At 50.7% G+C, this 26162-nt stretch overlaps 44 non-coding genes across 44 annotated transcripts; all 44 read right to left on the reverse strand.

Annotated features, from left to right (window-relative positions):
* Positions 1–148: 148 nt before the first annotated feature.
* Positions 149–267, reverse strand: LOC127613915 (5S ribosomal RNA). The gene has a single exon (XR_007966365.1). It is a non-coding gene; the product is annotated as a 5S ribosomal RNA (ribosomal RNA).
* A 480-nt stretch (positions 268–747) lies between these two features.
* Positions 748–866, reverse strand: LOC127611981 (5S ribosomal RNA). Its single transcript, XR_007965527.1, has one exon. It is a non-coding gene; the product is annotated as a 5S ribosomal RNA (ribosomal RNA).
* Positions 867–1344: 478 nt separating this feature from the next.
* On the reverse strand, positions 1345–1463 carry LOC127611987 (5S ribosomal RNA). Its single transcript, XR_007965528.1, has one exon. It is a non-coding gene; the product is annotated as a 5S ribosomal RNA (ribosomal RNA).
* A 479-nt stretch (positions 1464–1942) lies between these two features.
* LOC127613127 (5S ribosomal RNA) lies at positions 1943–2061 on the reverse strand. The gene has a single exon (XR_007966076.1). It is a non-coding gene; the product is annotated as a 5S ribosomal RNA (ribosomal RNA).
* Positions 2062–2539: 478 nt separating this feature from the next.
* On the reverse strand, positions 2540–2658 carry LOC127614954 (5S ribosomal RNA). The gene has a single exon (XR_007966763.1). It is a non-coding gene; the product is annotated as a 5S ribosomal RNA (ribosomal RNA).
* A 479-nt stretch (positions 2659–3137) lies between these two features.
* LOC127613548 (5S ribosomal RNA) lies at positions 3138–3256 on the reverse strand. Its single transcript, XR_007966224.1, has one exon. It is a non-coding gene; the product is annotated as a 5S ribosomal RNA (ribosomal RNA).
* Positions 3257–3735: 479 nt separating this feature from the next.
* LOC127611994 (5S ribosomal RNA) lies at positions 3736–3854 on the reverse strand. The gene has a single exon (XR_007965529.1). It is a non-coding gene; the product is annotated as a 5S ribosomal RNA (ribosomal RNA).
* A 479-nt stretch (positions 3855–4333) lies between these two features.
* LOC127611999 (5S ribosomal RNA) lies at positions 4334–4452 on the reverse strand. Its single transcript, XR_007965530.1, has one exon. It is a non-coding gene; the product is annotated as a 5S ribosomal RNA (ribosomal RNA).
* A 479-nt stretch (positions 4453–4931) lies between these two features.
* Positions 4932–5050, reverse strand: LOC127612000 (5S ribosomal RNA). Its single transcript, XR_007965531.1, has one exon. It is a non-coding gene; the product is annotated as a 5S ribosomal RNA (ribosomal RNA).
* Positions 5051–5528: 478 nt separating this feature from the next.
* On the reverse strand, positions 5529–5647 carry LOC127612001 (5S ribosomal RNA). The gene has a single exon (XR_007965532.1). It is a non-coding gene; the product is annotated as a 5S ribosomal RNA (ribosomal RNA).
* A 479-nt stretch (positions 5648–6126) lies between these two features.
* On the reverse strand, positions 6127–6245 carry LOC127613134 (5S ribosomal RNA). Its single transcript, XR_007966077.1, has one exon. It is a non-coding gene; the product is annotated as a 5S ribosomal RNA (ribosomal RNA).
* A 478-nt stretch (positions 6246–6723) lies between these two features.
* Positions 6724–6842, reverse strand: LOC127614959 (5S ribosomal RNA). The gene has a single exon (XR_007966764.1). It is a non-coding gene; the product is annotated as a 5S ribosomal RNA (ribosomal RNA).
* A 479-nt stretch (positions 6843–7321) lies between these two features.
* Positions 7322–7440, reverse strand: LOC127612002 (5S ribosomal RNA). Its single transcript, XR_007965533.1, has one exon. It is a non-coding gene; the product is annotated as a 5S ribosomal RNA (ribosomal RNA).
* Positions 7441–7919: 479 nt separating this feature from the next.
* LOC127613140 (5S ribosomal RNA) lies at positions 7920–8038 on the reverse strand. Its single transcript, XR_007966078.1, has one exon. It is a non-coding gene; the product is annotated as a 5S ribosomal RNA (ribosomal RNA).
* Positions 8039–8516: 478 nt separating this feature from the next.
* LOC127614969 (5S ribosomal RNA) lies at positions 8517–8635 on the reverse strand. The gene has a single exon (XR_007966766.1). It is a non-coding gene; the product is annotated as a 5S ribosomal RNA (ribosomal RNA).
* A 479-nt stretch (positions 8636–9114) lies between these two features.
* LOC127612005 (5S ribosomal RNA) lies at positions 9115–9233 on the reverse strand. The gene has a single exon (XR_007965535.1). It is a non-coding gene; the product is annotated as a 5S ribosomal RNA (ribosomal RNA).
* Positions 9234–9712: 479 nt separating this feature from the next.
* Positions 9713–9831, reverse strand: LOC127612010 (5S ribosomal RNA). Its single transcript, XR_007965538.1, has one exon. It is a non-coding gene; the product is annotated as a 5S ribosomal RNA (ribosomal RNA).
* Positions 9832–10309: 478 nt separating this feature from the next.
* Positions 10310–10428, reverse strand: LOC127615898 (5S ribosomal RNA). The gene has a single exon (XR_007966984.1). It is a non-coding gene; the product is annotated as a 5S ribosomal RNA (ribosomal RNA).
* A 479-nt stretch (positions 10429–10907) lies between these two features.
* Positions 10908–11026, reverse strand: LOC127612012 (5S ribosomal RNA). The gene has a single exon (XR_007965539.1). It is a non-coding gene; the product is annotated as a 5S ribosomal RNA (ribosomal RNA).
* A 478-nt stretch (positions 11027–11504) lies between these two features.
* LOC127613924 (5S ribosomal RNA) lies at positions 11505–11623 on the reverse strand. Its single transcript, XR_007966369.1, has one exon. It is a non-coding gene; the product is annotated as a 5S ribosomal RNA (ribosomal RNA).
* Positions 11624–12102: 479 nt separating this feature from the next.
* LOC127612013 (5S ribosomal RNA) lies at positions 12103–12221 on the reverse strand. Its single transcript, XR_007965540.1, has one exon. It is a non-coding gene; the product is annotated as a 5S ribosomal RNA (ribosomal RNA).
* A 476-nt stretch (positions 12222–12697) lies between these two features.
* Positions 12698–12816, reverse strand: LOC127615352 (5S ribosomal RNA). The gene has a single exon (XR_007966899.1). It is a non-coding gene; the product is annotated as a 5S ribosomal RNA (ribosomal RNA).
* Positions 12817–13294: 478 nt separating this feature from the next.
* On the reverse strand, positions 13295–13413 carry LOC127614974 (5S ribosomal RNA). Its single transcript, XR_007966768.1, has one exon. It is a non-coding gene; the product is annotated as a 5S ribosomal RNA (ribosomal RNA).
* Positions 13414–13892: 479 nt separating this feature from the next.
* Positions 13893–14011, reverse strand: LOC127612014 (5S ribosomal RNA). The gene has a single exon (XR_007965541.1). It is a non-coding gene; the product is annotated as a 5S ribosomal RNA (ribosomal RNA).
* A 479-nt stretch (positions 14012–14490) lies between these two features.
* Positions 14491–14609, reverse strand: LOC127612015 (5S ribosomal RNA). The gene has a single exon (XR_007965542.1). It is a non-coding gene; the product is annotated as a 5S ribosomal RNA (ribosomal RNA).
* Positions 14610–15087: 478 nt separating this feature from the next.
* On the reverse strand, positions 15088–15206 carry LOC127615911 (5S ribosomal RNA). The gene has a single exon (XR_007966991.1). It is a non-coding gene; the product is annotated as a 5S ribosomal RNA (ribosomal RNA).
* Positions 15207–15685: 479 nt separating this feature from the next.
* On the reverse strand, positions 15686–15804 carry LOC127612016 (5S ribosomal RNA). The gene has a single exon (XR_007965544.1). It is a non-coding gene; the product is annotated as a 5S ribosomal RNA (ribosomal RNA).
* A 478-nt stretch (positions 15805–16282) lies between these two features.
* Positions 16283–16401, reverse strand: LOC127613928 (5S ribosomal RNA). Its single transcript, XR_007966370.1, has one exon. It is a non-coding gene; the product is annotated as a 5S ribosomal RNA (ribosomal RNA).
* A 479-nt stretch (positions 16402–16880) lies between these two features.
* LOC127612022 (5S ribosomal RNA) lies at positions 16881–16999 on the reverse strand. The gene has a single exon (XR_007965545.1). It is a non-coding gene; the product is annotated as a 5S ribosomal RNA (ribosomal RNA).
* A 476-nt stretch (positions 17000–17475) lies between these two features.
* LOC127615358 (5S ribosomal RNA) lies at positions 17476–17594 on the reverse strand. The gene has a single exon (XR_007966902.1). It is a non-coding gene; the product is annotated as a 5S ribosomal RNA (ribosomal RNA).
* A 479-nt stretch (positions 17595–18073) lies between these two features.
* Positions 18074–18192, reverse strand: LOC127613347 (5S ribosomal RNA). The gene has a single exon (XR_007966163.1). It is a non-coding gene; the product is annotated as a 5S ribosomal RNA (ribosomal RNA).
* Positions 18193–18671: 479 nt separating this feature from the next.
* On the reverse strand, positions 18672–18790 carry LOC127588249 (5S ribosomal RNA). Its single transcript, XR_007959021.1, has one exon. It is a non-coding gene; the product is annotated as a 5S ribosomal RNA (ribosomal RNA).
* A 479-nt stretch (positions 18791–19269) lies between these two features.
* LOC127614438 (5S ribosomal RNA) lies at positions 19270–19388 on the reverse strand. The gene has a single exon (XR_007966515.1). It is a non-coding gene; the product is annotated as a 5S ribosomal RNA (ribosomal RNA).
* Positions 19389–19866: 478 nt separating this feature from the next.
* Positions 19867–19985, reverse strand: LOC127614980 (5S ribosomal RNA). The gene has a single exon (XR_007966771.1). It is a non-coding gene; the product is annotated as a 5S ribosomal RNA (ribosomal RNA).
* Positions 19986–20464: 479 nt separating this feature from the next.
* On the reverse strand, positions 20465–20583 carry LOC127613878 (5S ribosomal RNA). Its single transcript, XR_007966354.1, has one exon. It is a non-coding gene; the product is annotated as a 5S ribosomal RNA (ribosomal RNA).
* Positions 20584–21062: 479 nt separating this feature from the next.
* On the reverse strand, positions 21063–21181 carry LOC127612028 (5S ribosomal RNA). The gene has a single exon (XR_007965546.1). It is a non-coding gene; the product is annotated as a 5S ribosomal RNA (ribosomal RNA).
* A 478-nt stretch (positions 21182–21659) lies between these two features.
* Positions 21660–21778, reverse strand: LOC127615815 (5S ribosomal RNA). The gene has a single exon (XR_007966963.1). It is a non-coding gene; the product is annotated as a 5S ribosomal RNA (ribosomal RNA).
* Positions 21779–22258: 480 nt separating this feature from the next.
* Positions 22259–22377, reverse strand: LOC127612031 (5S ribosomal RNA). The gene has a single exon (XR_007965547.1). It is a non-coding gene; the product is annotated as a 5S ribosomal RNA (ribosomal RNA).
* A 478-nt stretch (positions 22378–22855) lies between these two features.
* LOC127612033 (5S ribosomal RNA) lies at positions 22856–22974 on the reverse strand. Its single transcript, XR_007965549.1, has one exon. It is a non-coding gene; the product is annotated as a 5S ribosomal RNA (ribosomal RNA).
* A 478-nt stretch (positions 22975–23452) lies between these two features.
* Positions 23453–23571, reverse strand: LOC127612034 (5S ribosomal RNA). The gene has a single exon (XR_007965550.1). It is a non-coding gene; the product is annotated as a 5S ribosomal RNA (ribosomal RNA).
* A 478-nt stretch (positions 23572–24049) lies between these two features.
* LOC127612037 (5S ribosomal RNA) lies at positions 24050–24168 on the reverse strand. The gene has a single exon (XR_007965551.1). It is a non-coding gene; the product is annotated as a 5S ribosomal RNA (ribosomal RNA).
* A 479-nt stretch (positions 24169–24647) lies between these two features.
* LOC127615564 (5S ribosomal RNA) lies at positions 24648–24766 on the reverse strand. Its single transcript, XR_007966931.1, has one exon. It is a non-coding gene; the product is annotated as a 5S ribosomal RNA (ribosomal RNA).
* Positions 24767–25247: 481 nt separating this feature from the next.
* LOC127612041 (5S ribosomal RNA) lies at positions 25248–25366 on the reverse strand. The gene has a single exon (XR_007965552.1). It is a non-coding gene; the product is annotated as a 5S ribosomal RNA (ribosomal RNA).
* Positions 25367–25845: 479 nt separating this feature from the next.
* On the reverse strand, positions 25846–25964 carry LOC127612047 (5S ribosomal RNA). The gene has a single exon (XR_007965553.1). It is a non-coding gene; the product is annotated as a 5S ribosomal RNA (ribosomal RNA).
* Between the last annotated feature and the right edge of the window lie 198 nt (positions 25965–26162).

Here is a 26162-nt window from a genome sequence, read left to right on the forward strand (position 1 = left end):
ATTTTATTCCAAAGAGACGTTGATCTGTCAAATCAACGTGAAGGAAACGATTTCAAACCACAGGATAAGTGAAAGTTGAATGACGAATGAATGCCAAATTTTTTGGAAAGAGCAGTGAATCGTGTTGAGAATTGGAGGTGGGTGCAAAAGCTTACCGCACCTGGTATTCCCAGGCGGTCTCCCATCCAAGTACTAACCAGGCCCGACCCTGCTTAGCTTCCGAGATCGGACGAGATCGGGCGTTCTCAGGGTAGTATGGCCGTAAGCGAGGGAAAACGCGAAAATTGTCCTCTTTATAGCAGACAGGGCACTTCTGGGTCGGGGGGTGGAGTAGTGGGGTGATTTTTTTTCATTTAATAAACCTCCTCCGGAGTGCACAAAGGAGGGGCCCGCTCCCGTGGTGGTTTGAGCGCGCAGCCTGTCAGGCTCGCATACGGTCCTCTGCGAGCGCGCAGAGGCTGTACTTGATGTCTGTTGCAAAAGTGGGCTTTTCCAGTGGAGGTGCATAGGCATCCAGCAGGCGGAAATCCCAAGCTGTTTCATGTCCAAGTGCTATCATTACCGATTCCCGTGCAGACGGCTCCCTCTGTTGGACATTAATTTTATTCCAAAGAGACGTTGATCTGTCAAATCAACGTGAAGGAAACGATTTTAAACCACAGGAGAAGTGAAAGTTGAATGACGAATGAATGCCAAAATTTTTGGAAAGAGCAGTGAATCGTGTTGAGAATTGGAGGTGGGTGCAAAAGCTTACAGCACCTGGTATTCCCAGGCGGTCTCCCATCCAAGTACTAACCAGGCCCGACCCTGCTTAGCTTCCGAGATCGGACGAGATCGGGCGTTCTCAGGGTAGTATGGCCGTAAGCGAGGGAAAACGTGAAAATTGTCCCCTTTATAGCAGACACGGCACTTGCGGGTCGGGGATGGAGTAGTGGGGTGATTTTTTTTTCATTTAATGACCTCCTCCCGAGAGCACGAAGGAGGGGCCCGCTCCCGTGGTGGTTTGAGCGCGCAGCCTGTCAGGCTCGCATACGGTCCTCTGCGAGCACGCAGATGCAGTATTTGATGTTTGTTGCAAAAGTGGGCTTTTCCAGTGGAGGTGCAAAGGCATCCAGCAGGCGGAAATCCCAAGCTGTTTCATGTCCAAGTGCTATCATGAACGACCCCGTGCAGACGGCTCCCTCTGTTGGACATTAATTTTATTCCAAAGAGAACTTGATCTGTCAAATCAACGTGAAGGAAACGATTTCAAACCACAGGATAAGTGAAAGTTGAATGACTAATGAAAGCCAAAATTTTTGGAAAGAGCAGTGAATCGTGTTGAGAATTGGAGGTGGGTGCAAAAGCTTACAGCACCTGGTATTCCCAGGCGGTCTCCCATCCAAGTACTAACCAGGCCCGACCCTGCTTAGCTTCCGAGATCGGACGAGATCGGGCGTTCTCAGGGTAGTATGGCCGTAAGCGAGGGAAAACGTGAAAATTGTCCCCTTTATAGCAGACACGGCACTTGCGGGTCGGGGATGGAGTAGTGGGGTGATTTTTTTTTCATTTAATGACCTCCTCCCGAGAGCACGAAGGAGGGGCCTGCTCCCGTGGTGGTTTGAGCGCGCAGCCTGTCAGGCTCGCATACGGTCCTCTGCGAGCGCGCAGATGCGGTATTTGATGTTTGTTGCAAAAGTGGGCTTTTCCAGTGGAGGTGCAAACGCATCCAGCAGGCGGAAATCCCAAGCTGTTTCATGTCCAAGTGCTATCATGACCGATCCCCGTGCAGACGGCTCCCTCTGTTGGACATTAATTTTATTCCAAAGAGACGTTGATCTGTCAAATCAACGTGAAGGAAACGATTTTAAACCACAGGATAAGTGAAAGTTGAATGACGAATGAATGCCAAAATTTTTGGAAAGAGCAGTGAATCGTGTTGAGAATTGGAGGTGGGTGCAAAAGCTTACAGCACCTGGTATTCCCAGGCGGTCTCCCATCCAAGTACTAACCAGGCCCGACCCTGCTTAGCTTCCGAGATCGGACGAGATCGGGCGTTCTCAGGGTAGTATGGCCATAAGCGAGGGAAAACGTGAAAATTGTCCCCTTTATAGCAGACAAGGCACTTGCGGGTCGGGGATGGAGTAGTGGGGTGATTTTTTTTTCATTTAATGACCTCCTCCCGAGAGCACGAAGGAGGGGCCCGCTCCCGTGGTGGTTTGAGCGCGCAGCCTGTCAGGCTCGCATACGGTCCTCTGCGAGCACGCAGATGCAGTATTTGATGTTTGTTGCAAAAGTGGGCTTTTCCAGTGGAGGTGGAAAGGCATCCAGCAGGCGGAAATCCCAAGCTGTTTCATGTCCAAGTGCTATCATGACCGACCCCGTGCAGACGGCTCCCTCTGTTGGACATTAATTTTATTCCAAAGAGACGTTGATCTGTCAAATCAACGTGAAGGAAACGATTTCAAACCACAGGATAAGTGAAAGTTGAATGACTAATGAAAGCCAAAATTTTTGGAAAGAGCAGTGAATCGTGTTGAGAATTGGAGGTGGGTGCAAAAGCTTACAGCAGCTGGTATTCCCAGGCGGTCTCCCATCCAAGTACTAACCAGGCCCGACCCTGCTTAGCTTCCGAGATCGGACGAGATCGGGCGTTCTCAGGGTAGTATGGCCGTAAGCGAGGGAAAACGTGAAAATTGTCCCCTTTATAGCAGACATGGCACTTGCGGGTCGGGGATGGAGTCGTGGGGTGATTTTTTTTTCATTTAATGACCTCCTCCCGAGAGCACGAAGGAGGGGCCCGCTCCCGTGGTGGTTTGAGCGCGCAGCCTGTCAGGCTCGCATTCGGTCCTCTGCGAGCGCGCAGATGCGGTATTTGATGTTTGTTGCAAAAGTGGGCTTTTCCAGTGGAGGTGCAAAGGCATCCAGCAGGCGGAAATCCCAAGCTGTTTCATGTCCAAGTGCTATCATGACCGATCCCCGTGCAGACGGCTCCCTCTGTTGGACATTAATTTTATTCCAAAGAGACGTTGATCTGTCAAATCAACGTGAAGGAAACGATTTCAAACCACAGGATAAGTGAAAGTTGAATGACGAATGAATGCCAAAATTTTTGGAAAGAGCAGTGAATCGTGTTGAGAATTGGAGGTGGGTGCAAAAGCTTACAGCACCTGGTATTCCCAGGCGGTCTCCCATCCAAGTACTAACCAGGCCCGACCCTGCTTAGCTTCCGAGATCGGACGAGATCGGGCGTTCTCAGGGTAATATGGCCGTAAGCGAGGGAAAACGCGAAAATTGTCCTCTTTATAGCAGACAAGGCACTTCTGGGTCGGGGGTGGAGTAGTGGGGTGATTTTTTTTCATTTAATAAACCTCCTCCGGAGTGCACAAAGGAGGGGCCCGCTCCCGTGGTGGTTTGAGCGCGCAGCCTGTCAGGCTCGCATACGGTCCTCTGCGAGCGCGCAGAGGCTGTACTTGATGTCTGTTGCAAAAGTGGGCTTTTCCAGTGGAGGTGCATAGGCATCCAGCAGGCGGAAATCCCAAGCTGTTTCATGTCCAAGTGCTATCATTACCGATTCCCGTGCAGACGGCTCCCTCTGTTGGACATTAATTTTATTCCAAAGAGACGTTGATCTGTCAAATCAACGTGAAGGAAACGATTTTAAACCACAGGAGAAGTGAAAGTTGAATGACGAATGAATGCCAAAATTTTTGGAAAGAGCAGTGAATCGTGTTGAGAATTGGAGGTGGGTGCAAAAGCTTACAGCACCTGGTATTCCCAGGCGGTCTCCCATCCAAGTACTAACCAGGCCCGACCCTGCTTAGCTTCCGAGATCGGACGAGATCGGGCGTTCTCAGGGTAGTATGGCCGTAAGCGAGGGAAAACGTGAAAATTGTCCCCTTTATAGCAGACATGGCACTTGCGGGTCGGGGATGGAGTCGTGGGGTGATTTTTTTTTCATTTAATGACCTCCTCCCGAGAGCACGAAGGAGGGGCCCGCTCCCGTGGTGGTTTGAGCGCGCAGCCTGTCAGGCTCGCATTCGGTCCTCTGCGAGCGCGCAGATGCGGTATTTGATGTTTGTTGCAAAAGTGGGCTTTTCCAGTGGAGGTGCAAAGGCATCCAGCAGGCGGAAATCCCAAGCTGTTTCATGTCCAAGTGCTATCATGACCGATCCCCGTGCAGACGGCTCCCTCTGTTGGACATTAATTTTATTCCAAAGAGACGTTGATCTGTCAAATCAACGTGAAGGAAACGATTTCAAACCACAGGATAAGTGAAAGTTGAATGACGAATGAATGCCAAAATTTTTGGAAAGAGCAGTGAATCGTGTTGAGAATTGGAGGTGGGTGCAAAAGCTTACAGCACCTGGTATTCCCAGGCGGTCTCCCATCCAAGTACTAACCAGGCCCGACCCTGCTTAGCTTCCGAGATCGGACGAGATCGGGCGTTCTCAGGGTAGTATGGCCGTAAGCGAGGGAAAACGCGAAAATTGTCCTCTTTATAGCAGACAAGGCACTTCTGGGTCGGGGGTGGAGTAGTGGGGTGATTTTTTTTCATTTAATAAACCTCCTCCGGAGTGCACAAAGGAGGGGCCCGCTCCCGTGGTGGTTTGAGCGCGCAGCCTGTCAGGCTCGCATACGGTCCTCTGCGAGCGCGCAGAGGCTGTACTTGATGTCTGTTGCAAAAGTGGGCTTTTCCAGTGGAGGTGCATAGGCATCCAGCAGGCGGAAATCCCAAGCTGTTTCATGTCCAAGTGCTATCATTACCGATTCCCGTGCAGACGGCTCCCTCTGTTGGACATTAATTTTATTCCAAAGAGACGTTGATCTGTCAAATCAACGTGAAGGAAACGATTTTAAACCACAGGAGAAGTGAAAGTTGAATGACGAATGAATGCCAAAATTTTTGGAAAGAGCAGTGAATCGTGTTGAGAATTGGAGGTGGGTGCAAAAGCTTACAGCACCTGGTATTCCCAGGCGGTCTCCCATCCAAGTACTAACCAGGCCCGACCCTGCTTAGCTTCCGAGATCGGACGAGATCGGGCGTTCTCAGGGTAGTATGGCCGTAAGCGAGGGAAAACGTGAAAATTGTCCCCTTTATAGCAGACACGGCACTTGCGGGTCGGGGATGGAGTAGTGGGGTGATTTTTTTTTCATTTAATGACCTCCTCCCGAGAGCACGAAGGAGGGGCCCGCTCCCGTGGTGGTTTGAGCGCGCAGCCTGTCAGGCTCGCATACGGTCCTCTGCGAGCACGCAGATGCAGTATTTGATGTTTGTTGCAAAAGTGGGCTTTTCCAGTGGAGGTGCAAAGGCATCCAGCAGGCGGAAATCCCAAGCTGTTTCATGTCCAAGTGCTATCATGAACGACCCCGTGCAGACGGCTCCCTCTGTTGGACATTAATTTTATTCCAAAGAGAACTTGATCTGTCAAATCAACGTGAAGGAAACGATTTCAAACCACAGGATAAGTGAAAGTTGAATGACTAATGAAAGCCAAAATTTTTGGAAAGAGCAGTGAATCGTGTTGAGAATTGGAGGTGGGTGCAAAAGCTTACAGCACCTGGTATTCCCAGGCGGTCTCCCATCCAAGTACTAACCAGGCCCGACCCTGCTTAGCTTCCGAGATCGGACGAGATCGGGCGTTCTCAGGGTAGTATGGCCGTAAGCGAGGGAAAACGTGAAAATTGTCCCCTTTATAGCAGACACGGCACTTGCGGGTCGGGGATGGAGTAGTGGGGTGATTTTTTTTTCATTTAATGACCTCCTCCCGAGAGCACGAAGGAGGGGCCTGCTCCCGTGGTGGTTTGAGCGCGCAGCCTGTCAGGCTCGCATACGGTCCTCTGCGAGCGCGCAGATGCGGTATTTGATGTTTGTTGCAAAAGTGGGCTTTTCCAGTGGAGGTGCAAACGCATCCAGCAGGCGGAAATCCCAAGCTGTTTCATGTCCAAGTGCTATCATGACCGATCCCCGTGCAGACGGCTCCCTCTGTTGGACATTAATTTTATTCCAAAGAGACGTTGATCTGTCAAATCAACGTGAAGGAAACGATTTTAAACCACAGGATAAGTGAAAGTTGAATGACGAATGAATGCCAAAATTTTTGGAAAGAGCAGTGAATCGTGTTGAGAATTGGAGGTGGGTGCAAAAGCTTACAGCACCTGGTATTCCCAGGCGGTCTCCCATCCAAGTACTAACCAGGCCCGACCCTGCTTAGCTTCCGAGATCGGACGAGATCGGGCGTTCTCAGGGTAGTATGGCCATAAGCGAGGGAAAACGTGAAAATTGTCCCCTTTATAGCAGACAAGGCACTTGCGGGTCGGGGATGGAGTAGTGGGGTGATTTTTTTTTCATTTAATGACCTCCTCCCGAGAGCACGAAGGAGGGGCCCGCTCCCGTGGTGGTTTGAGCGCGCAGCCTGTCAGGCTCGCATACGGTCCTCTGCGAGCACGCAGATGCAGTATTTGATGTTTGTTGCAAAAGTGGGCTTTTCCAGTGGAGGTGGAAAGGCATCCAGCAGGCGGAAATCCCAAGCTGTTTCATGTCCAAGTGCTATCATGACCGACCCCGTGCAGACGGCTCCCTCTGTTGGACATTAATTTTATTCCAAAGAGACGTTGATCTGTCAAATCAACGTGAAGGAAACGATTTCAAACCACAGGATAAGTGAAAGTTGAATGACTAATGAAAGCCAAAATTTTTGGAAAGAGCAGTGAATCGTGTTGAGAATTGGAGGTGGGTGCAAAAGCTTACAGCAGCTGGTATTCCCAGGCGGTCTCCCATCCAAGTACTAACCAGGCCCGACCCTGCTTAGCTTCCGAGATCGGACGAGATCGGGCGTTCTCAGGGTAGTATGGCCGTAAGCGAGGGAAAACGTGAAAATTGTCCCCTTTATAGCAGACATGGCACTTGCGGGTCGGGGATGGAGTCGTGGGGTGATTTTTTTTTCATTTAATGACCTCCTCCCGAGAGCACGAAGGAGGGGCCCGCTCCCGTGGTGGTTTGAGCGCGCAGCCTGTCAGGCTCGCATTCGGTCCTCTGCGAGCGCGCAGATGCGGTATTTGATGTTTGTTGCAAAAGTGGGCTTTTCCAGTGGAGGTGCAAAGGCATCCAGCAGGCGGAAATCCCAAGCTGTTTCATGTCCAAGTGCTATCATGACCGATCCCCGTGCAGACGGCTCCCTCTGTTGGACATTAATTTTATTCCAAAGAGACGTTGATCTGTCAAATCAACGTGAAGGAAACGATTTCAAACCACAGGATAAGTGAAAGTTGAATGACGAATGAATGCCAAAATTTTTGGAAAGAGCAGTGAATCGTGTTGAGAATTGGAGGTGGGTGCAAAAGCTTACAGCACCTGGTATTCCCAGGCGGTCTCCCATCCAAGTACTAACCAGGCCCGACCCTGCTTAGCTTCCGAGATCGGACGAGATCGGGCGTTCTCAGGGTAGTATGGCCGTAAGCGAGGGAAAACGCGAAAATTGTCCTCTTTATAGCAGACAAGGCACTTCTGGGTCGGGGGTGGAGTAGTGGGGTGATTTTTTTTCATTTAATAAACCTCCTCCGGAGTGCACAAAGGAGGGGCCCGCTCCCGTGGTGGTTTGAGCGCGCAGCCTGTCAGGCTCGCATACGGTCCTCTGCGAGCGCGCAGAGGCTGTACTTGATGTCTGTTGCAAAAGTGGGCTTTTCCAGTGGAGGTGCATAGGCATCCAGCAGGCGGAAATCCCAAGCTGTTTCATGTCCAAGTGCTATCATTACCGATTCCCGTGCAGACGGCTCCCTCTGTTGGACATTAATTTTATTCCAAAGAGACGTTGATCTGTCAAATCAACGTGAAGGAAACGATTTTAAACCACAGGATAAGTGAAAGTTGAATGACGAATGAATGCCAAAATTTTTGGAAAGAGCAGTGAATCGTGTTGAGAATTGGAGGTGGGTGCAAAAGCTTACAGCACCTGGTATTCCCAGGCGGTCTCCCATCCAAGTACTAACCAGGCCCGACCCTGCTTAGCTTCCGAGATCGGACGAGATCGGGCGTTCTCAGGGTAGTATGGCCATAAGCGAGGGAAAACGTGAAAATTGTCCCCTTTATAGCAGACAAGGCACTTGCGGGTCGGGGATGGAGTAGTGGGGTGATTTTTTTTTCATTTAATGACCTCCTCCCGAGAGCACGAAGGAGGGGCCCGCTCCCGTGGTGGTTTGAGCGCGCAGCCTGTCAGGCTCGCATACGGTCCTCTGCGAGCACGCAGATGCAGTATTTGATGTTTGTTGCAAAAGTGGGCTTTTCCAGTGGAGGTGGAAAGGCATCCAGCAGGCGGAAATCCCAAGCTGTTTCATGTCCAAGTGCTATCATGACCGACCCCGTGCAGACGGCTCCCTCTGTTGGACATTAATTTTATTCCAAAGAGACGTTGATCTGTCAAATCAACGTGAAGGAAACGATTTCAAACCACAGGATAAGTGAAAGTTGAATGACTAATGAAAGCCAAAATTTTTGGAAAGAGCAGTGAATCGTGTTGAGAATTGGAGGTGGGTGCAAAAGCTTACAGCAGCTGGTATTCCCAGGCGGTCTCCCATCCAAGTACTAACCAGGCCCGACCCTGCTTAGCTTCCGAGATCGGACGAGATCGGGCGTTCTCAGGGTAGTATGGCCGTAAGCGAGGGAAAACGTGAAAATTGTCCCCTTTATAGCAGACATGGCACTTGCGGGTCGGGGATGGAGTCGTGGGGTGATTTTTTTTTCATTTAATGACCTCCTCCCGAGAGCACGAAGGAGGGGCCCGCTCCCGTGGTGGTTTGAGCGCGCAGCCTGTCAGGCTCGCATTCGGTCCTCTGCGAGCGCGCAGATGCGGTATTTGATGTTTGTTGCAAAAGTGGGCTTTTCCAGTGGAGGTGCAAAGGCATCCAGCAGGCGGAAATCCCAAGCTGTTTCATGTCCAAGTGCTATCATGACCGATCCCCGTGCAGACGGCTCCCTCTGTTGGACATTAATTTTATTCCAAAGAGACGTTGATCTGTCAAATCAACGTGAAGGAAACGATTTCAAACCACAGGATAAGTGAAAGTTGAATGACGAATGAATGCCAAAATTTTTGGAAAGAGCAGTGAATCGTGTTGAGAATTGGAGGTGGGTGCAAAAGCTTACAGCACCTGGTATTCCCAGGCGGTCTCCCATCCAAGTACTAACCAGGCCCGACCCTGCTTAGCTTCCGAGATCGGACGAGATCGGGCGTTCTCAGGGTAGTATGGCCGTAAGCGAGGGAAAACGCGAAAATTGTCCTCTTTATAGCAGACAAGGCACTTCTGGGTCGGGGGTGGAGTAGTGGGGTGATTTTTTTTCATTTAATAAACCTCCTCCGGAGTGCACAAAGGAGGGGCCCGCTCCCGTGGTGGTTTGAGCGCGCAGCCTGTCAGGCTCGCATACGGTCCTCTGCGAGCGCGCAGAGGCTGTACTTGATGTCTGTTGCAAAAGTGGGCTTTTCCAGTGGAGGTGCATAGGCATCCAGCAGGCGGAAATCCCAAGCTGTTTCATGTCCAAGTGCTATCATTACCGATTCCCGTGCAGACGGCTCCCTCTGTTGGACATTAATTTTATTCCAAAGAGACGTTGATCTGTCAAATCAACGTGAAGGAAACGATTTTAAACCACAGGATAAGTGAAAGTTGAATGACGAATGAATGCCAAAATTTTTGGAAAGAGCAGTGAATCGTGTTGAGAATTGGAGGTGGGTGCAAAAGCTTACAGCACCTGGTATTCCCAGGCGGTCTCCCATCCAAGTACTAACCAGGCCCGACCCTGCTTAGCTTCCGAGATCGGACGAGATCGGGCGTTCTCAGGGTAGTATGGCCGTAAGCGAGGGAAAACGTGAAAATTGTCCCCTTTATAGCAGACACGGCACTTGCGGGTCGGGGATGGAGAAGTGGGGTGATTTTTTTTTCATTTAATGACCTCCTCCCGAGAGCACGAAGGAGGGGCCCGCTCCCGTGGTGGTTTGAGCGCGCAGCCTGTCAGGCTCGCATACGGTCCTCTGCGAGCACGCAGATGCAGTATTTGATGTTTGTTGCAAAAGTGGGCTTTTCCAGTGGAGGTGGAAAGGCATCCAGCAGGCGGAAATCCCAAGCTGTTTCATGTCCAAGTGCTATCATGACCGACCCCGTGCAGACGGCTCCCTCTGTTGGACATTAATTTTATTCCAAAGAGACGTTGATCTGTCAAATCAACGTGAAGGAAACGATTTCAAACCACAGGATAAGTGAAAGTTGAATGACTAATGAAAGCCAAAATTTTTGGAAAGAGCAGTGAATCGTGTTGAGAATTGGAGGTGGGTGCAAAAGCTTACAGCAGCTGGTATTCCCAGGCGGTCTCCCATCCAAGTACTAACCAGGCCCGACCCTGCTTAGCTTCCGAGATCGGACGAGATCGGGCGTTCTCAGGGTAGTATGAGCGTAAGCGAGGGAAAACGTGAAAATTGTCCCCTTTATAGCAGACATGGCACTTGCGGGTCGGGGATGGAGTCGTGGGGTGATTTTTTTTTCATTTAATGACCTCCTCCCGAGAGCACGAAGGAGGGGCCCGCTCCCGTGGTGGTTTGAGCGCGCAGCCTGTCAGGCTCGCATTCGGTCCTCTGCGAGCGCGCAGATGCGGTATTTGATGTTTGTTGCAAAAGTGGGCTTTTCCAGTGGAGGTGCAAAGGCATCCAGCAGGCGGAAATCCCAAGCTGTTTCATGTCCAAGTGCTATCATGACCGATCCCCGTGCAGACGGCTCCCTCTGTTGGACATTAATTTTATTCCAAAGAGACGTTGATCTGTCAAATCAACGTGAAGGAAACGATTTTAAACCACAGGATAAGTGAAAGTTGAATGACGAATGAATGCCAAAATTTTTGGAAAGAGCAGTGAATCGTGTTGAGAATTGGAGGTGGGTGCAAAAGCTTACAGCACCTGGTATTCCCAGGCGGTCTCCCATCCAAGTACTAACCAGGCCCGACCCTGCTTAGCTTCCGAGATCGGACGAGATCGGGCGTTCTCAGGGTAGTATGGCCGTAAGCGAGGGAAAACGCGAAAATTGTCCTCTTTATAGCAGACAGGGCACTTCTGGGTCGGGGGTGGAGTAGTGGGGTGATTTTTTTTCATTTAATAAACCTCCTCCGGAGTGCACAAAGGAGGGGCCCGCTCCCGTGGTGGTTTGAGCGCGCAGCCTGTCAGGCTCGCATACGGTCCTCTGCGAGCGCGCAGAGGCTGTACTTGATGTTTGTTGCAAAAGTGGGCTTTTCCAGTGGAGGTGCAAAGGCATCCAGCAGGCGGAAATCCCAAGCTGTTTCATGTCCAAGTGCTATCATGAACGACCCCGTGCAGACGGCTCCCTCTGTTGGACATTAATTTTATTCCAAAGAGAACTTGATCTGTCAAATCAACGTGAAGGAAACGATTTCAAACCACAGGATAAGTGAAAGTTGAATGACTAATGAAAGCCAAAATTTTTGGAAAGAGCAGTGAATCGTGTTGAGAATTGGAGGTGGGTGCAAAAGCTTACAGCACCTGGTATTCCCAGGCGGTCTCCCATCCAAGTACTAACCAGGCCCGACCCTGCTTAGCTTCCGAGATCGGACAAGATCGGGCGTTCTCAGGGTAGTATGGCCGTAAGCGAGGGAAAACGTGAAAATTGTCCCCTTTATAGCAGACACGGCACTTGCGGGTCGGGGATGGAGTAGTGGGGTGATTTTTTTTTCATTTAATGACCTCCTCCCGAGAGCACGAAGGAGGGGCCCGCTCCCGTGGTGGTTTGAGCGCGCAGCCTGTCAGGCTCGCATACGGTCCTCTGCGAGCACGCAGATGCAGTATTTGATGTTTGTTGCAAAAGTGGGCTTTTCCAGTGGAGGTGCAAAGGTATCCAGCAGGCGGAAATCCCAAGCTGCTTCATGTCCAAGTGCTATCATGACCGATCCCCGTGCTGACGGCTCCCTCTGTTGGACATTAATTTTATTCCAAAGAGACGTTGATCTGTCAAATCAACGTGAAGGAAACGATTTCAAACCACAGGATAAGTGAAAGTTGAATGAGGAATGAATGCCAAAATTTTTGGAAAGAGCAGTGAATCGTGTTGTGATTTGGAGGTGGGTGCAAAAGCTTACAGCACCTGGTATTCCCAGGCGGTCTCCCATCCAAGTACTAACCAGGCCCGACCCTGCTTAGCTTCCGAGATCGGACGAGATCGGGCGTTCTCAGGGTAGTATGGCCGTAAGCGAGGGAAAACGTGAAAATTGTCCCCTTTATAGCAGACAAGGCACTTGCGGGTAGGATGGAGTAGTGTGGTGATTTTTTTTTCATTTAATGACCTCCTCCCGAGAGCACGAAGGAGGGGCCCGCTCCCGTGGTGGTTTGAGCGCGCAGCCTGTCAGGCTCGCATACGGTCCTCTGCGAGCACGCAGATGCAGTATTTGATGTTTGTTGCAAAAGTGGGCTTTTCCAGTGGAGGTGCAAAGGCATCCAGCAGGCGGAAATCCCAAGCTGTTTCATGTCCAAGTGCTATCATGACCGACCCCGTGCAGACGGCTCCCTCTGTCGGACATTAATTTTATTCCAAAGAGACGTTGATCTGTCAAATCAACGTGAAGGAAACGATTTCAAACCACAGGATAAGTGATAGTTGACTGACTAATGAAAGCCAAAATTTTTGGAAAGAGCAGTGAATCGTGTTGAGAATTGGAGGTGGGTGCAAAAGCTTAGAGCACCTGGTATTCCCAGGTGGTCTCCCATCCAAGTACTAACCAGGCCCGACCCTGCTTAGCTTCCGAGATCGGACTAGATCGGGCGTTCTCAGGGTAGTATGGCCATAAGCGAGGGAAAACGCGAAAATTGTCCCCTTTATAGCAGACAAGGCACTTGCGGGTCGGGGATGGAGTAGTGGGGTGATTTTTTTTTCATTTCATGACCTCCTCCCGAGAGCACGAAGGAGGGGCCCGCTCCCGTGGTGGTTTGAGCGCGCAGCCTGTCAGGCTCGCATACGGTCCTCTGCGAGCACGCAGATGCAGTATTTGATGTTTGTTGCAAAAGTGGGCTTTTCCAGTGGAGGTGCAAAGGCATCCAGCAGGCGGAAATCCCAAGCTGCTTCATGTCCAAGTGCTATCATGACCGACCCCGTGCAGACGGCTCCCTCTGTTGGACATTAATTTTATTCCAAAGAGACGTTGATCTGTCAAATCAACGTGAAGGAAACGATTTCAAACCACAGGATAAGTGAAAGTTGAATGACTAATGAAAGCCAAAATTTTTGGAAAGAGCAGTGAATCGTGTTGAGAATTGGAGGTGGGTGCAAAAGCTTACAGCAGCTGGTATTCCCAGGCGGTCTCCCATCCAAGTACTAACCAGGCCCGACCCTGCTTAGCTTCCGAGATCGGACGAGATCGGGCGTTCTCAGGGTAGTATGGCCGTAAGCGAGGGAAAACGTGAAAATTGTCCCCTTTATAGCAGACATGGCACTTGCGGGTCGGGGATGGAGTCGTGGGGTGATTTTTTTTTCATTTAATGACCTCCTCCCGAGAGCACGAAGGAGGGGCCCGCTCCCGTGGTGGTTTGAGCGCGCAGCCTGTCAGGCTCGCATTCGGTCCTCTGCGAGCGCGCAGATGCGGTATTTGATGTTTGTTGCAAAAGTGGGCTTTTCCAGTGGAGGTGCAAAGGCATCCAGCAGGCGGAAATCCCAAGCTGTTTCATGTCCAAGTGCTATCATGACCGATCCCCGTGCAGACGGCTCCCTCTGTTGGACATTAATTTTATTCCAAAGAGACGTTGATCTGTCAAATCAACGTGAAGGAAACGATTTCAAACCACAGGATAAGTGAAAGTTGAATGACGAATGAATGCCAAAATTTTTGGAAAGAGCAGTGAATCGTGTTGAGAATTGGAGGTGGGTGCAAAAGCTTACAGCACCTGGTATTCCCAGGCGGTCTCCCATCCAAGTACTAACCAGGCCCGACCCTGCTTAGCTTCCGAGATCGGACGAGATCGGGCGTTCTCAGGGTAGTATGGCCGTAAGCGAGGGAAAACGCGAAAATTGTCCTCTTTATAGCAGACAAGGCACTTCTGGGTCGGGGGTGGAGTAGTGGGGTGATTTTTTTTCATTTAATAAACCTCCTCCGGAGTGCACAAAGGAGGGGCCCGCTCCCGTGGTGGTTTGAGCGCGCAGCCTGTCAGGCTCGCATACGGTCCTCTGCGAGCGCGCAGAGGCTGTACTTGATGTCTGTTGCAAAAGTGGGCTTTTCCAGTGGAGGTGCATAGGCATCCAGCAGGCGGAAATCCCAAGCTGTTTCATGTCCAAGTGCTATCATTACCGATTCCCGTGCAGACGGCTCCCTCTGTTGGACATTAATTTTATTCCAAAGAGACGTTGATCTGTCAAATCAACGTGAAGGAAACGATTTTAAACCACAGGATAAGTGAAAGTTGAATGACGAATGAATGCCAAAATTTTTGGAAAGAGCAGTGAATCGTGTTGAGAATTGGAGGTGGGTGCAAAAGCTTACAGCACCTGGTATTCCCAGGCGGTCTCCCATCCAAGTACTAACCAGGCCCGACCCTGCTTAGCTTCCGAGATCGGACGAGATCGGGCGTTCTCAGGGTAGTATGGCCGTAAGCGAGGGAAAACGTGAAAATTGTCCCCTTTATAGCAGACACGGCACTTGCGGGTCGGGGATGGAGAAGTGGGGTGATTTTTTTTTCATTTAATGACCTCCTCCCGAGAGCACGAAGGAGGGGCCCGCTCCCGTGGTGGTTTGAGCGCGCAGCCTGTCAGGCTCGCATACGGTCCTCTGCGAGCACGCAGATGCAGTATTTGATGTTTGTTGCAAAAGTGGGCTTTTCCAGTGGAGGTGGAAAGGCATCCAGCAGGCGGAAATCCCAAGCTGTTTCATGTCCAAGTGCTATCATGACCGACCCCGTGCAGACGGCTCCCTCTGTTGGACATTAATTTTATTCCAAAGAGACGTTGATCTGTCAAATCAACGTGAAGGAAACGATTTCAAACCACAGGATAAGTGAAAGTTGAATGACTAATGAAAGCCAAAATTTTTGGAAAGAGCAGTGAATCGTGTTGAGAATTGGAGGTGGGTGCAAAAGCTTACAGCAGCTGGTATTCCCAGGCGGTCTCCCATCCAAGTACTAACCAGGCCCGACCCTGCTTAGCTTCCGAGATCGGACGAGATCGGGCGTTCTCAGGGTAGTATGAGCGTAAGCGAGGGAAAACGTGAAAATTGTCCCCTTTATAGCAGACATGGCACTTGCGGGTCGGGGATGGAGTCGTGGGGTGATTTTTTTTTCATTTAATGACCTCCTCCCGAGAGCACGAAGGAGGGGCCCGCTCCCGTGGTGGTTTGAGCGCGCAGCCTGTCAGGCTCGCATTCGGTCCTCTGCGAGCGCGCAGATGCGGTATTTGATGTTTGTTGCAAAAGTGGGCTTTTCCAGTGGAGGTGCAAAGGCATCCAGCAGGCGGAAATCCCAAGCTGTTTCATGTCCAAGTGCTATCATGACCGATCCCCGTGCAGACGGCTCCCTCTGTTGGACATTAATTTTATTCCAAAGAGACGTTGATCTGTCAAATCAACGTGAAGGAAACGATTTTAAACCACAGGATAAGTGAAAGTTGAATGACGAATGAATGCCAAAATTTTTGGAAAGAGCAGTGAATCGTGTTGAGAATTGGAGGTGGGTGCAAAAGCTTACAGCACCTGGTATTCCCAGGCGGTCTCCCATCCAAGTACTAACCAGGCCCGACCCTGCTTAGCTTCCGAGATCGGACGAGATCGGGCGTTCTCAGGGTAGTATGGCCGTAAGCGAGGGAAAACGCGAAAATTGTCCTCTTTATAGCAGACAGGGCACTTCTGGGTCGGGGGTGGAGTAGTGGGGTGATTTTTTTTCATTTAATAAACCTCCTCCGGAGTGCACAAAGGAGGGGCCCGCTCCCGTGGTGGTTTGAGCGCGCAGCCTGTCAGGCTCGCATACGGTCCTCTGCGAGCGCGCAGAGGCTGTACTTGATGTTTGTTGCAAAAGTGGGCTTTTCCAGTGGAGGTGCAAAGGCATCCAGCAGGCGGAAATCCCAAGCTGTTTCATGTCCAAGTGCTATCATGAACGACCCCGTGCAGACGGCTCCCTCTGTTGGACATTAATTTTATTCCAAAGAGAACTTGATCTGTCAAATCAACGTGAAGGAAACGATTTCAAACCACAGGATAAGTGAAAGTTGAATGACTAATGAAAGCCAAAATTTTTGGAAAGAGCAGTGAATCGTGTTGAGAATTGGAGGTGGGTGCAAAAGCTTACAGCACCTGGTATTCCCAGGCGGTCTCCCATCCAAGTACTAACCAGGCCCGACCCTGCTTAGCTTCCGAGATCGGACAAGATCGGGCGTTCTCAGGGTAGTATGGCCGTAAGCGAGGGAAAACGTGAAAATTGTCCCCTTTATAGCAGACACGGCACTTGCGGGTCGGGGATGGAGTAGTGGGGTGATTTTTTTTTCATTTAATGACCTCCTCCCGAGAGCACGAAGGAGGGGCCCGCTCCCGTGGTGGTTTGAGCGCGCAGCCTGTCAGGCTCGCATACGGTCCTCTGCGAGCACGCAGATGCAGTATTTGATGTTTGTTGCAAAAGTGGGCTTTTCCAGTGGAGGTGCAAAGGTATCCAGCAGGCGGAAATCCCAAGCTGCTTCATGTCCAAGTGCTATCATGACCGATCCCCGTGCTGACGGCTCCCTCTGTTGGACATTAATTTTATTCCAAAGAGACGTTGATCTGTCAAATCAACGTGAAGGAAACGATTTCAAACCACAGGATAAGTGAAAGTTGAATGAGGAATGAATGCCAAAATTTTTGGAAAGAGCAGTGAATCGTGTTGTGATTTGGAGGTGGGTGCAAAAGCTTACAGCACCTGGTATTCCCAGGCGGTCTCCCATCCAAGTACTAACCAGGCCCGACCCTGCTTAGCTTCCGAGATCGGACGAGATCGGGCGTTCTCAGGGTAGTATGGCCGTAAGCGAGGGAAAACGTGAAAATTGTCCCCTTTATAGCAGACAAGGCACTTGCGGGTAGGATGGAGTAGTGTGGTGATTTTTTTTTCATTTAATGACCTCCTCCCGAGAGCACGAAGGAGGGGCCCGCTCCCGTGGTGGTTTGAGCGCGCAGCCTGTCAGGCTCGCATACGGTCCTCTGCGAGCACGCAGATGCAGTATTTGATGTTTGTTGCAAAAGTGGGCTTTTCCAGTGGAGGTGCAAAGGCATCCAGCAGGCGGAAATCCCAAGCTGTTTCATGTCCAAGTGCTATCATGACCGACCCCGTGCAGACGGCTCCCTCTGTCGGACATTAATTTTATTCCAAAGAGACGTTGATCTGTCAAATCAACGTGAAGGAAACGATTTCAAACCACAGGATAAGTGATAGTTGACTGACTAATGAAAGCCAAAATTTTTGGAAAGAGCAGTGAATCGTGTTGAGAATTGGAGGTGGGTGCAAAAGCTTAGAGCACCTGGTATTCCCAGGTGGTCTCCCATCCAAGTACTAACCAGGCCCGACCCTGCTTAGCTTCCGAGATCGGACTAGATCGGGCGTTCTCAGGGTAGTATGGCCATAAGCGAGGGAAAACGCGAAAATTGTCCCCTTTATAGCAGACAAGGCACTTGCGGGTCGGGGATGGAGTAGTGGGGTGATTTTTTTTTCATTTCATGACCTCCTCCCGAGAGCACGAAGGAGGGGCCCGCTCCCGTGGTGGTTTGAGCGCGCAGCCTGTCAGGCTCGCATACGGTCCTCTGCGAGCACGCAGATGCAGTATTTGATGTTTGTTGCAAAAGTGGGCTTTTCCAGTGGAGGTGCAAAGGCATCCAGCAGGCGGAAATCCCAAGCTGCTTCATGTCCAAGTGCTATCATGACCGATCCCCGTGCAGACGTCTCCCTCTGTTGGACATTAATTTTATTCCAAAGAGACGTTGATCCGTCAAATCAACGTGAAGGAAACGATTTCAAACCACAGGATAAGTGAAAGTTGAATGACGAATGAATGCCAAAATTTTTGGAAAGAGCAGTGAATCGTGTTGTGAATTGGAGGTGGGTGCAAAAGCTTACAGCACCTGGTATTCCCAGGCGGTCTCCCATTCAAGTACTAACCAGGCCCGACCCTGCTTAGCTTCCGAGATCGGACGAGATCGGGCGTTCTCAGGGTAGTATGGCCGTAAGCGAGGGAAAATGTGAAAATTGTCCCCTTTATAGCAGACAGGGCACTTGCGGGTCGGGGATGGAGTAGTGGGGTGATTTTTTTTTCATTTAATGACCTCCTCCCGAGAGCACGAAGGAGGGGCCCGCTCCCGTGGTGGTTTGAGCGCGCAGCCTGTCAGGCTCGCATACGGTCCTCTGCGAGCACGCAGATGCGGTATTTGATGTTTGTTGCAAAAGTGGGCTTTTCCAGTGGAGGTGCAAAGGCATCCAGCAGGCGGAAATCCCAAGCTGCTTCATGTCCAAGTGCTATCATGACCGATCCCCGTGCAGACGGCTCCCTCTGTTGGACATTAATTTTATTCCAAAGAGACGTTGATCTGTCAAATCAACGTGAAGGAAACGATTTCAAACCACAGGATAAGTGAAAGTTGAATGACGAATGAATGCCAAAATTTTTGGAAAGAGCAGTGAATCGTGTTGTGAATTGGAGGTGGGTGCAAAAGCTTACAGCACCTGGTATTCCCAGGCGGTCTCCCATCCAAGTACTAACCAGGCCCTACCCTGCTTAGCTTCCGAGATCAGACGAGATCGGGTGTTCTCAGGGTAGTATGGCCGTAAGCGAGGGAAAACGCGAAAATTATCCTCTTTATAGCAGACAGGGCACTTCTGGGTCGGGGATGGAGTAGTGGGGTGATTTTTTTTTCATTTAATGACCTCCTCCCGAGAGCACGAAGGAGGGGCCTGCTCCCGTGGTGGTTTGAGCGCGCAGCCTGTCAGGCTCGCATACGGTCCTCTGCGAGCGCGCAGATGCGGTATTTGATGTTTGTTGCAAAAGTGGGCTTTTCCAGTGGAGGTGCAAACGCATCCAGCAGGCGGAAATCCCAAGCTGTTTCATGTCCAAGTGCTATCATGACCGATCCCCGTGCAGACGGCTCCCTCTGTTGGACATTAATTTTATTCCAAAGAGACGTTGATCTGTCAAATCAACGTGAAGGAAACGATTTTAAACCACAGGATAAGTGAAAGTTGAATGACGAATGAATGCCAAAATTTTTGGAAAGAGCAGTGAATCGTGTTGAGAATTGGAGGTGGGTGCAAAAGCATACAGCACCTGGTATTCCCAGGCGGTCTCCCATCCAAGTACTAACCAGGCCCGACCCTGCTTAGCTTCCGAGATCGGACGAGATCGGGCGTTCTCAGGGTAGTATGGCCATAAGCGAGGGAAAACGTGAAAATTGTCCCCTTTATAGCAGACAAGGCACTTGCGGGTCGGGGATGGAGTAGTGGGGTGATTTTTTTTTCATTTAATGACCTCCTCCCGAGAGCACGAAGGAGGGGCCCGCTCCCGTGGTGGTTTGAGCGCGCAGCCTGTCAGGCTCGCATACGGTCCTCTGCGAGCACGCAGATGCAGTATTTGATGTTTGTTGCAAAAGTGGGCTTTTCCAGTGGAGGTGGAAAGGCATCCAGCAGGCGGAAATCCCAAGCTGTTTCATGTCCAAGTGCTATCATGACCGACCCCGTGCAGACGGCTCCCTCTGTTGGACATTAATTTTATTCCAAAGAGACGTTGATCTGTCAAATCAACGTGAAGGAAACGATTTCAAACCACAGGATAAGTGAAAGTTGAATGACTAATGAAAGCCAAAATTTTTGGAAAGAGCAGTGAATCGTGTTGAGAATTGGAGGTGGGTGCAAAAGCTTACAGCAGCTGGTATTCCCAGGCGGTCTCCCATCCAAGTACTAACCAGGCCCGACCCTGCTTAGCTTCCGAGATCGGACGAGATCGGGCGTTCTCAGGGTAGTATGGCCGTAAGCGAGGGAAAACGTGAAAATTGTCCCCTTTATAGCAGACATGGCACTTGCGGGTCGGGGATGGAGTCGTGGGGTGATTTTTTTTTCATTTAATGACCTCCTCCCGAGAGCACGAAGGAGGGGCCCGCTCCCGTGGTGGTTTGAGCGCGCAGCCTGTCAGGCTCGCATTCGGTCCTCTGCGAGCGCGCAGATGCGGTATTTGATGTTTGTTGCAAAAGTGGGCTTTTCCAGTGGAGGTGCAAAGGCATCCAGCAGGCGGAAATCCCAAGCTGTTTCATGTCCAAGTGCTATCATGACCGATCCCCGTGCAGACGGCTCCCTCTGTTGGACATTAATTTTATTCCAAAGAGACGTTGATCTGTCAAATCAACGTGAAGGAAACGATTTCAAACCACAGGATAAGTGAAAGTTGAATGACGAATGAATGCCAAAATTTTTGGAAAGAGCAGTGAATCGTGTTGAGAATTGGAGGTGGGTGCAAAAGCTTACAGCACCTGGTATTCCCAGGCGGTCTCCCATCCAAGTACTAACCAGGCCCGACCATGCTTAGCTTCCGAGATCGGACGAGATCGGGCGTTCTCAGGGTAGTATGGCCGTAAGCGAGGGAAAACGCGAAAATTGTCCTCTTTATAGCAGACAAGGCACTTCTGGGTCGGGGGTGGAGTAGTGGGGTGATTTTTTTTCATTTAATAAACCTCCTCCGGAGTGCACAAAGGAGGGGCCCGCTCCCGTGGTGGTTTGAGCGCGCAGCCTGTCAGGCTCGCATACGGTCCTCTGCGAGCGCGCAGAGGCTGTACTTGATGTCTGTTGCAAAAGTGGGCTTTTCCAGTGGAGGTGCATAGGCATCCAGCAGGCGGAAATCCCAAGCTGTTTCATGTCCAAGTGCTATCATTACCGATTCCCGTGCAGACGGCTCCCTCTGTTGGACATTAATTTTATTCCAAAGAGACGTTGATCTGTCAAATCAACGTGAAGGAAACGATTTTAAACCACAGGATAAGTGAAAGTTGAATGACGAATGAATGCCAAAATTTTTGGAAAGAGCAGTGAATCGTGTTGAGAATTGGAGGTGGGTGCAAAAGCTTACAGCACCTGGTATTCCCAGGCGGTCTCCCATCCAAGTACTAACCAGGCCCGACCCTGCTTAGCTTCCGAGATCGGACGAGATCGGGCGTTCTCAGGGTAGTATGGCCGTAAGCGAGGAAATACGTGAAAATTGTCCCCTTTATAGCAGACACGGCACTTGCGGGTCGGGGATGGAGAAGTGGGGTGATTTTTTTTTCATTTAATGACCTCCTCCCGGGAGCACGAAGGAGGGGCCCGCTCCCGTGGTGGTTTGAGCGCGCAGCCTGTCAGGCTCGCATACGGTCCTCTGCGAGCACGCAGATGCAGTATTTGATGTTTGTTGCAAAAGTGGGCTTTTCCAGTGGAGGTGGAAAGGCATCCAGCAGGCGGAAATCCCAAGCTGTTTCATGTCCAAGTGCTATCATGACCGACCCCGTGCAGACGGCTCCCTCTGTTGGACATTAATTTTATTCCAAAGAGACGTTGATCTGTCAAATCAACGTGAAGGAAACGATTTCAAACCACAGGATAAGTGAAAGTTGAATGACTAATGAAAGCCAAAATTTTTGGAAAGAGCAGTGAATCGTGTTGAGAATTGGAGGTGGGTGCAAAAGCTTACAGCAGCTGGTATTCCCAGGCGGTCTCCCATCCAAGTACTAACCAGGCCCGACCCTGCTTAGCTTCCGAGATCGGACGAGATCGGGCGTTCTCAGGGTAGTATGGGCGTAAGCGAGGGAAAACGTGAAAATTGTCCCCTTTATAGCAGACATGGCACTTGCGGGTCGGGGATGGAGTCGTGGGGTGATTTTTTTTTTCATTTAATGACCTCCTCCCGAGAGCACGAAGGAGGGGCCCGCTCCCGTGGTGGTTTGAGCGCGCAGCCTGTCAGGCTCGCATTCGGTCCTCTGCGAGCGCGCAGATGCGGTATTTGATGTTTGTTGCAAAAGTGGGCTTTTCCAGTGGAGGTGCAAAGGCATCCAGCAGGCGGAAATCCCAAGCTGTTTCATGTCCAAGTGCTATCATGACCGATCCCCGTGCAGACGGCTCCCTCTGTTGGACATTAATTTTATTCCAAAGAGACGTTGATCTGTCAAATCAACGTGAAGGAAACGATTTCAAACCACAGGATAAGTGAAAGTTGAATGACGAATGAATGCCAAAATTTTTGGAAAGAGCAGTGAATCGTGTTGAGAATTGGAGGTGGGTGCAAAAGCTTACAGCACCTGGTATTCCCAGGCGGTCTCCCATCCAAGTACTAACCAGGCCCGACCCTGCTTAGCTTCCGAGATCGGACGAGATCGGGCGTTCTCAGGGTAGTATGGCCGTAAGCGAGGGAAAACGCGAAAATTGTCCTCTTTATAGCAGACAGGGCACTTCTGGGTCGGGGGTGGAGTAGTGGGGTGATTTTTTTTCATTTAATAAACCTCCTCCGGAGTGCACAAAGGAGGGGCCCGCTCCCGTGGTGGTTTGAGCGCGCAGCCTGTCAGGCTCGCATACGGTCCTCTGCGAGCGCGCAGAGGCTGTACTTGATGTCTGTTGCAAAAGTGGGCTTTTCCAGTGGAGGTGCATAGGCATCCAGCAGGCGGAAATCCCAAGCTGTTTCATGTCCAAGTGCTATCATTACCGATTCCCGTGCAGACGGCTCCCTCTGTTGGACATTAATTTTATTCCAAAGAGACGTTGATCTGTCAAATCAACGTGAAGGAAACGATTTTAAACCACAGGATAAGTGAAAGTGAATGACGAATGAATGCCAAAATTTTTGGAAAGAGCAGTGAATCGTGTTGAGAATTGGAGGTGGGTGCAAAAGCTTACAGCACCTGGTATTCCCAGGCGGTCTCCCATCCAAGTACTAACCAGGCCCGACCCTGCTTAGCTTCCGAGATCGGACGAGATCGGGCGTTCTCAGGGTAGTATGGCCGTAAGCGAGGGAAAACGTGAAAATTGTCCCCTTTATAGCAGACACGGCACTTGCGGGTCGGGGATGGAGTAGTGGGGTGATTTTTTTTTCATTTAATGACCTCCTCCCGAGAGCACGAAGGAGGGGCCCGCTCCCGTGGTGGTTTGAGCGCGCAGCCTGTCAGGCTCGCATACGGTCCTCTGCGAGCACGCAGATGCAGTATTTGATGTTTGTTGCAAAAGTGGGCTTTTCCAGTGGAGGTGCAAAGGCATCCAGCAGGCGGAAATCCCAAGCTGTTTCATGTCCAAGTGCTATCATGAACGACCCCGTGCAGACGGCTCCCTCTGTTGGACATTAATTTTATTCCAAAGAGAACTTGATCTGTCAAATCAACGTGAAGGAAACGATTTCAAACCACAGGATAAGTGAAAGTTGAATGACTAATGAAAGCCAAAATTTTTGGAAAGAGCAGTGAATCGTGTTGAGAATTGGAGGTGGGTGCAAAAGCTTACAGCACCTGGTATTCCCAGGCGGTCTCCCATCCAAGTACTAACCAGGCCCGACCCTGCTTAGCTTCCGAGATCGGACGAGATCGGGCGTTCTCAGGGTAGTATGGCCGTAAGCGAGGGAAAACGTGAAAATTGTCCCCTTTATAGCAGACACGGCACTTGCGGGTCGGGGATGGAGTAGTGGGGTGATTTTTTTTTCATTTAATGACCTCCTCCCGAGAGCACGAAGGAGGGGCCCGCTCCCGTGGTGGTTTGAGCGCGCAGCCTGTCAGGCTCGCATACGGTCCTCTGCGAGCACGCAGATGCAGTATTTGATGTTTGTTGCAAAAGTGGGCTTTTCCAGTGGAGGTGCAAAGGCATCCAGCAGGCGGAAATCCCAAGCTGTTTCATGTCCAAGTGCTATCATGAACGACCCCGTGCAGACGGCTCCCTCTGTTGGACATTAATTTTATTCCAAAGAGAACTTGATCTGTCAAATCAACGTGAAGGAAACGATTTCAAACCACAGGATAAGTGAAAGTTGAATGACTAATGAAAGCCAAAATTTTTGGAAAGAGCAGTGAATCGTGTTGAGAATTGGAGGTGGGTGCAAAAGCTTACAGCACCTGGTATTCCCAGGCGGTCTCCCATCCAAGTACTAACCAGGCCCGACCCTGCTTAGCTTCCGAGATCGGACGAGATCGGGCGTTCTCAGGGTAGTATGGCCGTAAGCGAGGGAAAACGTGAAAATTGTCCCCTTTATAGCAGACACGGCACTTGCGGGTCGGGGATGGAGTAGTGGGGTGATTTTTTTTTCATTTAATGACCTCCTCCCGAGAGCACGAAGGAGGGGCCTGCTCCCGTGGTGGTTTGAGCGCGCAGCCTGTCAGGCTCGCATACGGTCCTCTGCGAGCGCGCAGATGCGGTATTTGATGTTTGTTGCAAAAGTGGGCTTTTCCAGTGGAGGTGCAAACGCATCCAGCAGGCGGAAATCCCAAGCTGTTTCATGTCCAAGTGCTATCGTGACCGATCCCCGTGCAGACGGCTCCCTCTGTTGGACATTAATTTTATTCCAAAGAGACGTTGATCTGTCAAATCAACGTGAAGGAAACGATTTTAAACCACAGGATAAGTGAAAGTTGAATGACTAATGAAAGCCAAAATTTTTGGAAAGAGCAGTGAATCGTGTTGAGAATTGGAGGTGGGTGCAAAAGCTTACAGCAGCTGGTATTCCCAGGTGGTCTCCCATCCAAGTACTAACCAGGCCCGACCCTGCTTAGCTTCCGAGATCGGACGAGATCGGGCGTTCTCAGGGTAGTATGGGCGTAAGCGAGGGAAAACGTGAAAATTGTCCCCTTTATAGCAGACATGGCACTTGCGGGTCGGGGATGGAGTCGTGGGGTGATTTTTTTTTTTCATTTAATGACCTCCTCCCGAGAGCACGAAGGAGGGGCCCGCTCCCGTGGTGGTTTGAGCGCGCAGCCTGTCAGGCTCGCATTCGGTCCTCTGCGAGCGCGCAGATGCGGTATTTGATGTTTGTTGCAAAAGTGGGCTTTTCCAGTGGAGGTGCAAAGGCATCCAGCAGGCGGAAATCCCAAGCTGTTTCATGTCCAAGTGCTATCATGACCGATCCCCGTGCAGACGGCTCCCTCTGTTGGACATTAATTTTATTCCAAAGAGACGTTGATCTGTCAAATCAACGTGAAGGAAACGATTTCAAACCACAGGATAAGTGAAAGTTGAATGACGAATGAATGCCAAAATTTTTGGAAAGAGCAGTGAATCGTGTTGAGAATTGGAGGTGGGTGCAAAAGCTTACAGCACCTGGTATTCCCAGGCGGTCTCCCATCCAAGTACTAACCAGGCCCGACCCTGCTTAGCTTCCGAGATCGGACGAGATCGGGCGTTCTCAGGGTAGTATGGCCGTAAGCGAGGGAAAACGCGAAAATTGTCCTCTTTATAGCAGACAGGGCACTTCTGGGTCGGGGGTGGAGTAGTGGGGTGATTTTTTTTCATTTAATAAACCTCCTCCGGAGTGCACAAAGGAGGGGCCCGCTCCCGTGGTGGTTTGAGCGCGCAGCCTGTCAGGCTCGCATACGGTCCTCTGCGAGCGCGCAGAGGCTGTACTTGATGTCTGTTGCAAAAGTGGGCTTTTCCAGTGGAGGTGCATAGGCATCCAGCAGGCGGAAATCCCAAGCTGTTTCATGTCCAAGTGCTATCATTACCGATTCCCGTGCAGACGGCTCCCTCTGTTGGACATTAATTTTATTCCAAAGAGACGTTGATCTGTCAAATCAACGTGAAGGAAACGATTTTAAACCACAGGATAAGTGAAAGTTGAATGACGAATGAATGCCAAAATTTTTGGAAAGAGCAGTGAATCGTGTTGAGAATTGGAGGTGGGTGCAAAAGCTTACAGCACCTGGTATTCCCAGGCGGTCTCCCATCCAAGTACTAACCAGGCCCGACCCTGCTTAGCTTCCGAGATCGGACGAGATCGGGCGTTCTCAGGGTAGTATGGCCGTAAGCGAGGGAAAACGTGAAAATTGTCCCCTTTATAGCAGACACGGCACTTGCGGGTCGGGGATGGAGTAGTGGGGTGATTTTTTTTTCATTTAATGACCTCCTCCCGAGAGCACGAAGGAGGGGCCCGCTCCCGTGGTGGTTTGAGCGCGCAGCCTGTCAGGCTCGCATACGGTCCTCTGCGAGCACGCAGATGCAGTATTT

Source organism: Hippocampus zosterae, chromosome 1 (assembly GCF_025434085.1).
Source record: "Hippocampus zosterae strain Florida chromosome 1, ASM2543408v3, whole genome shotgun sequence".
In the NCBI taxonomy this organism is placed as follows: domain Eukaryota; kingdom Metazoa; phylum Chordata; class Actinopteri; order Syngnathiformes; family Syngnathidae; genus Hippocampus; species Hippocampus zosterae.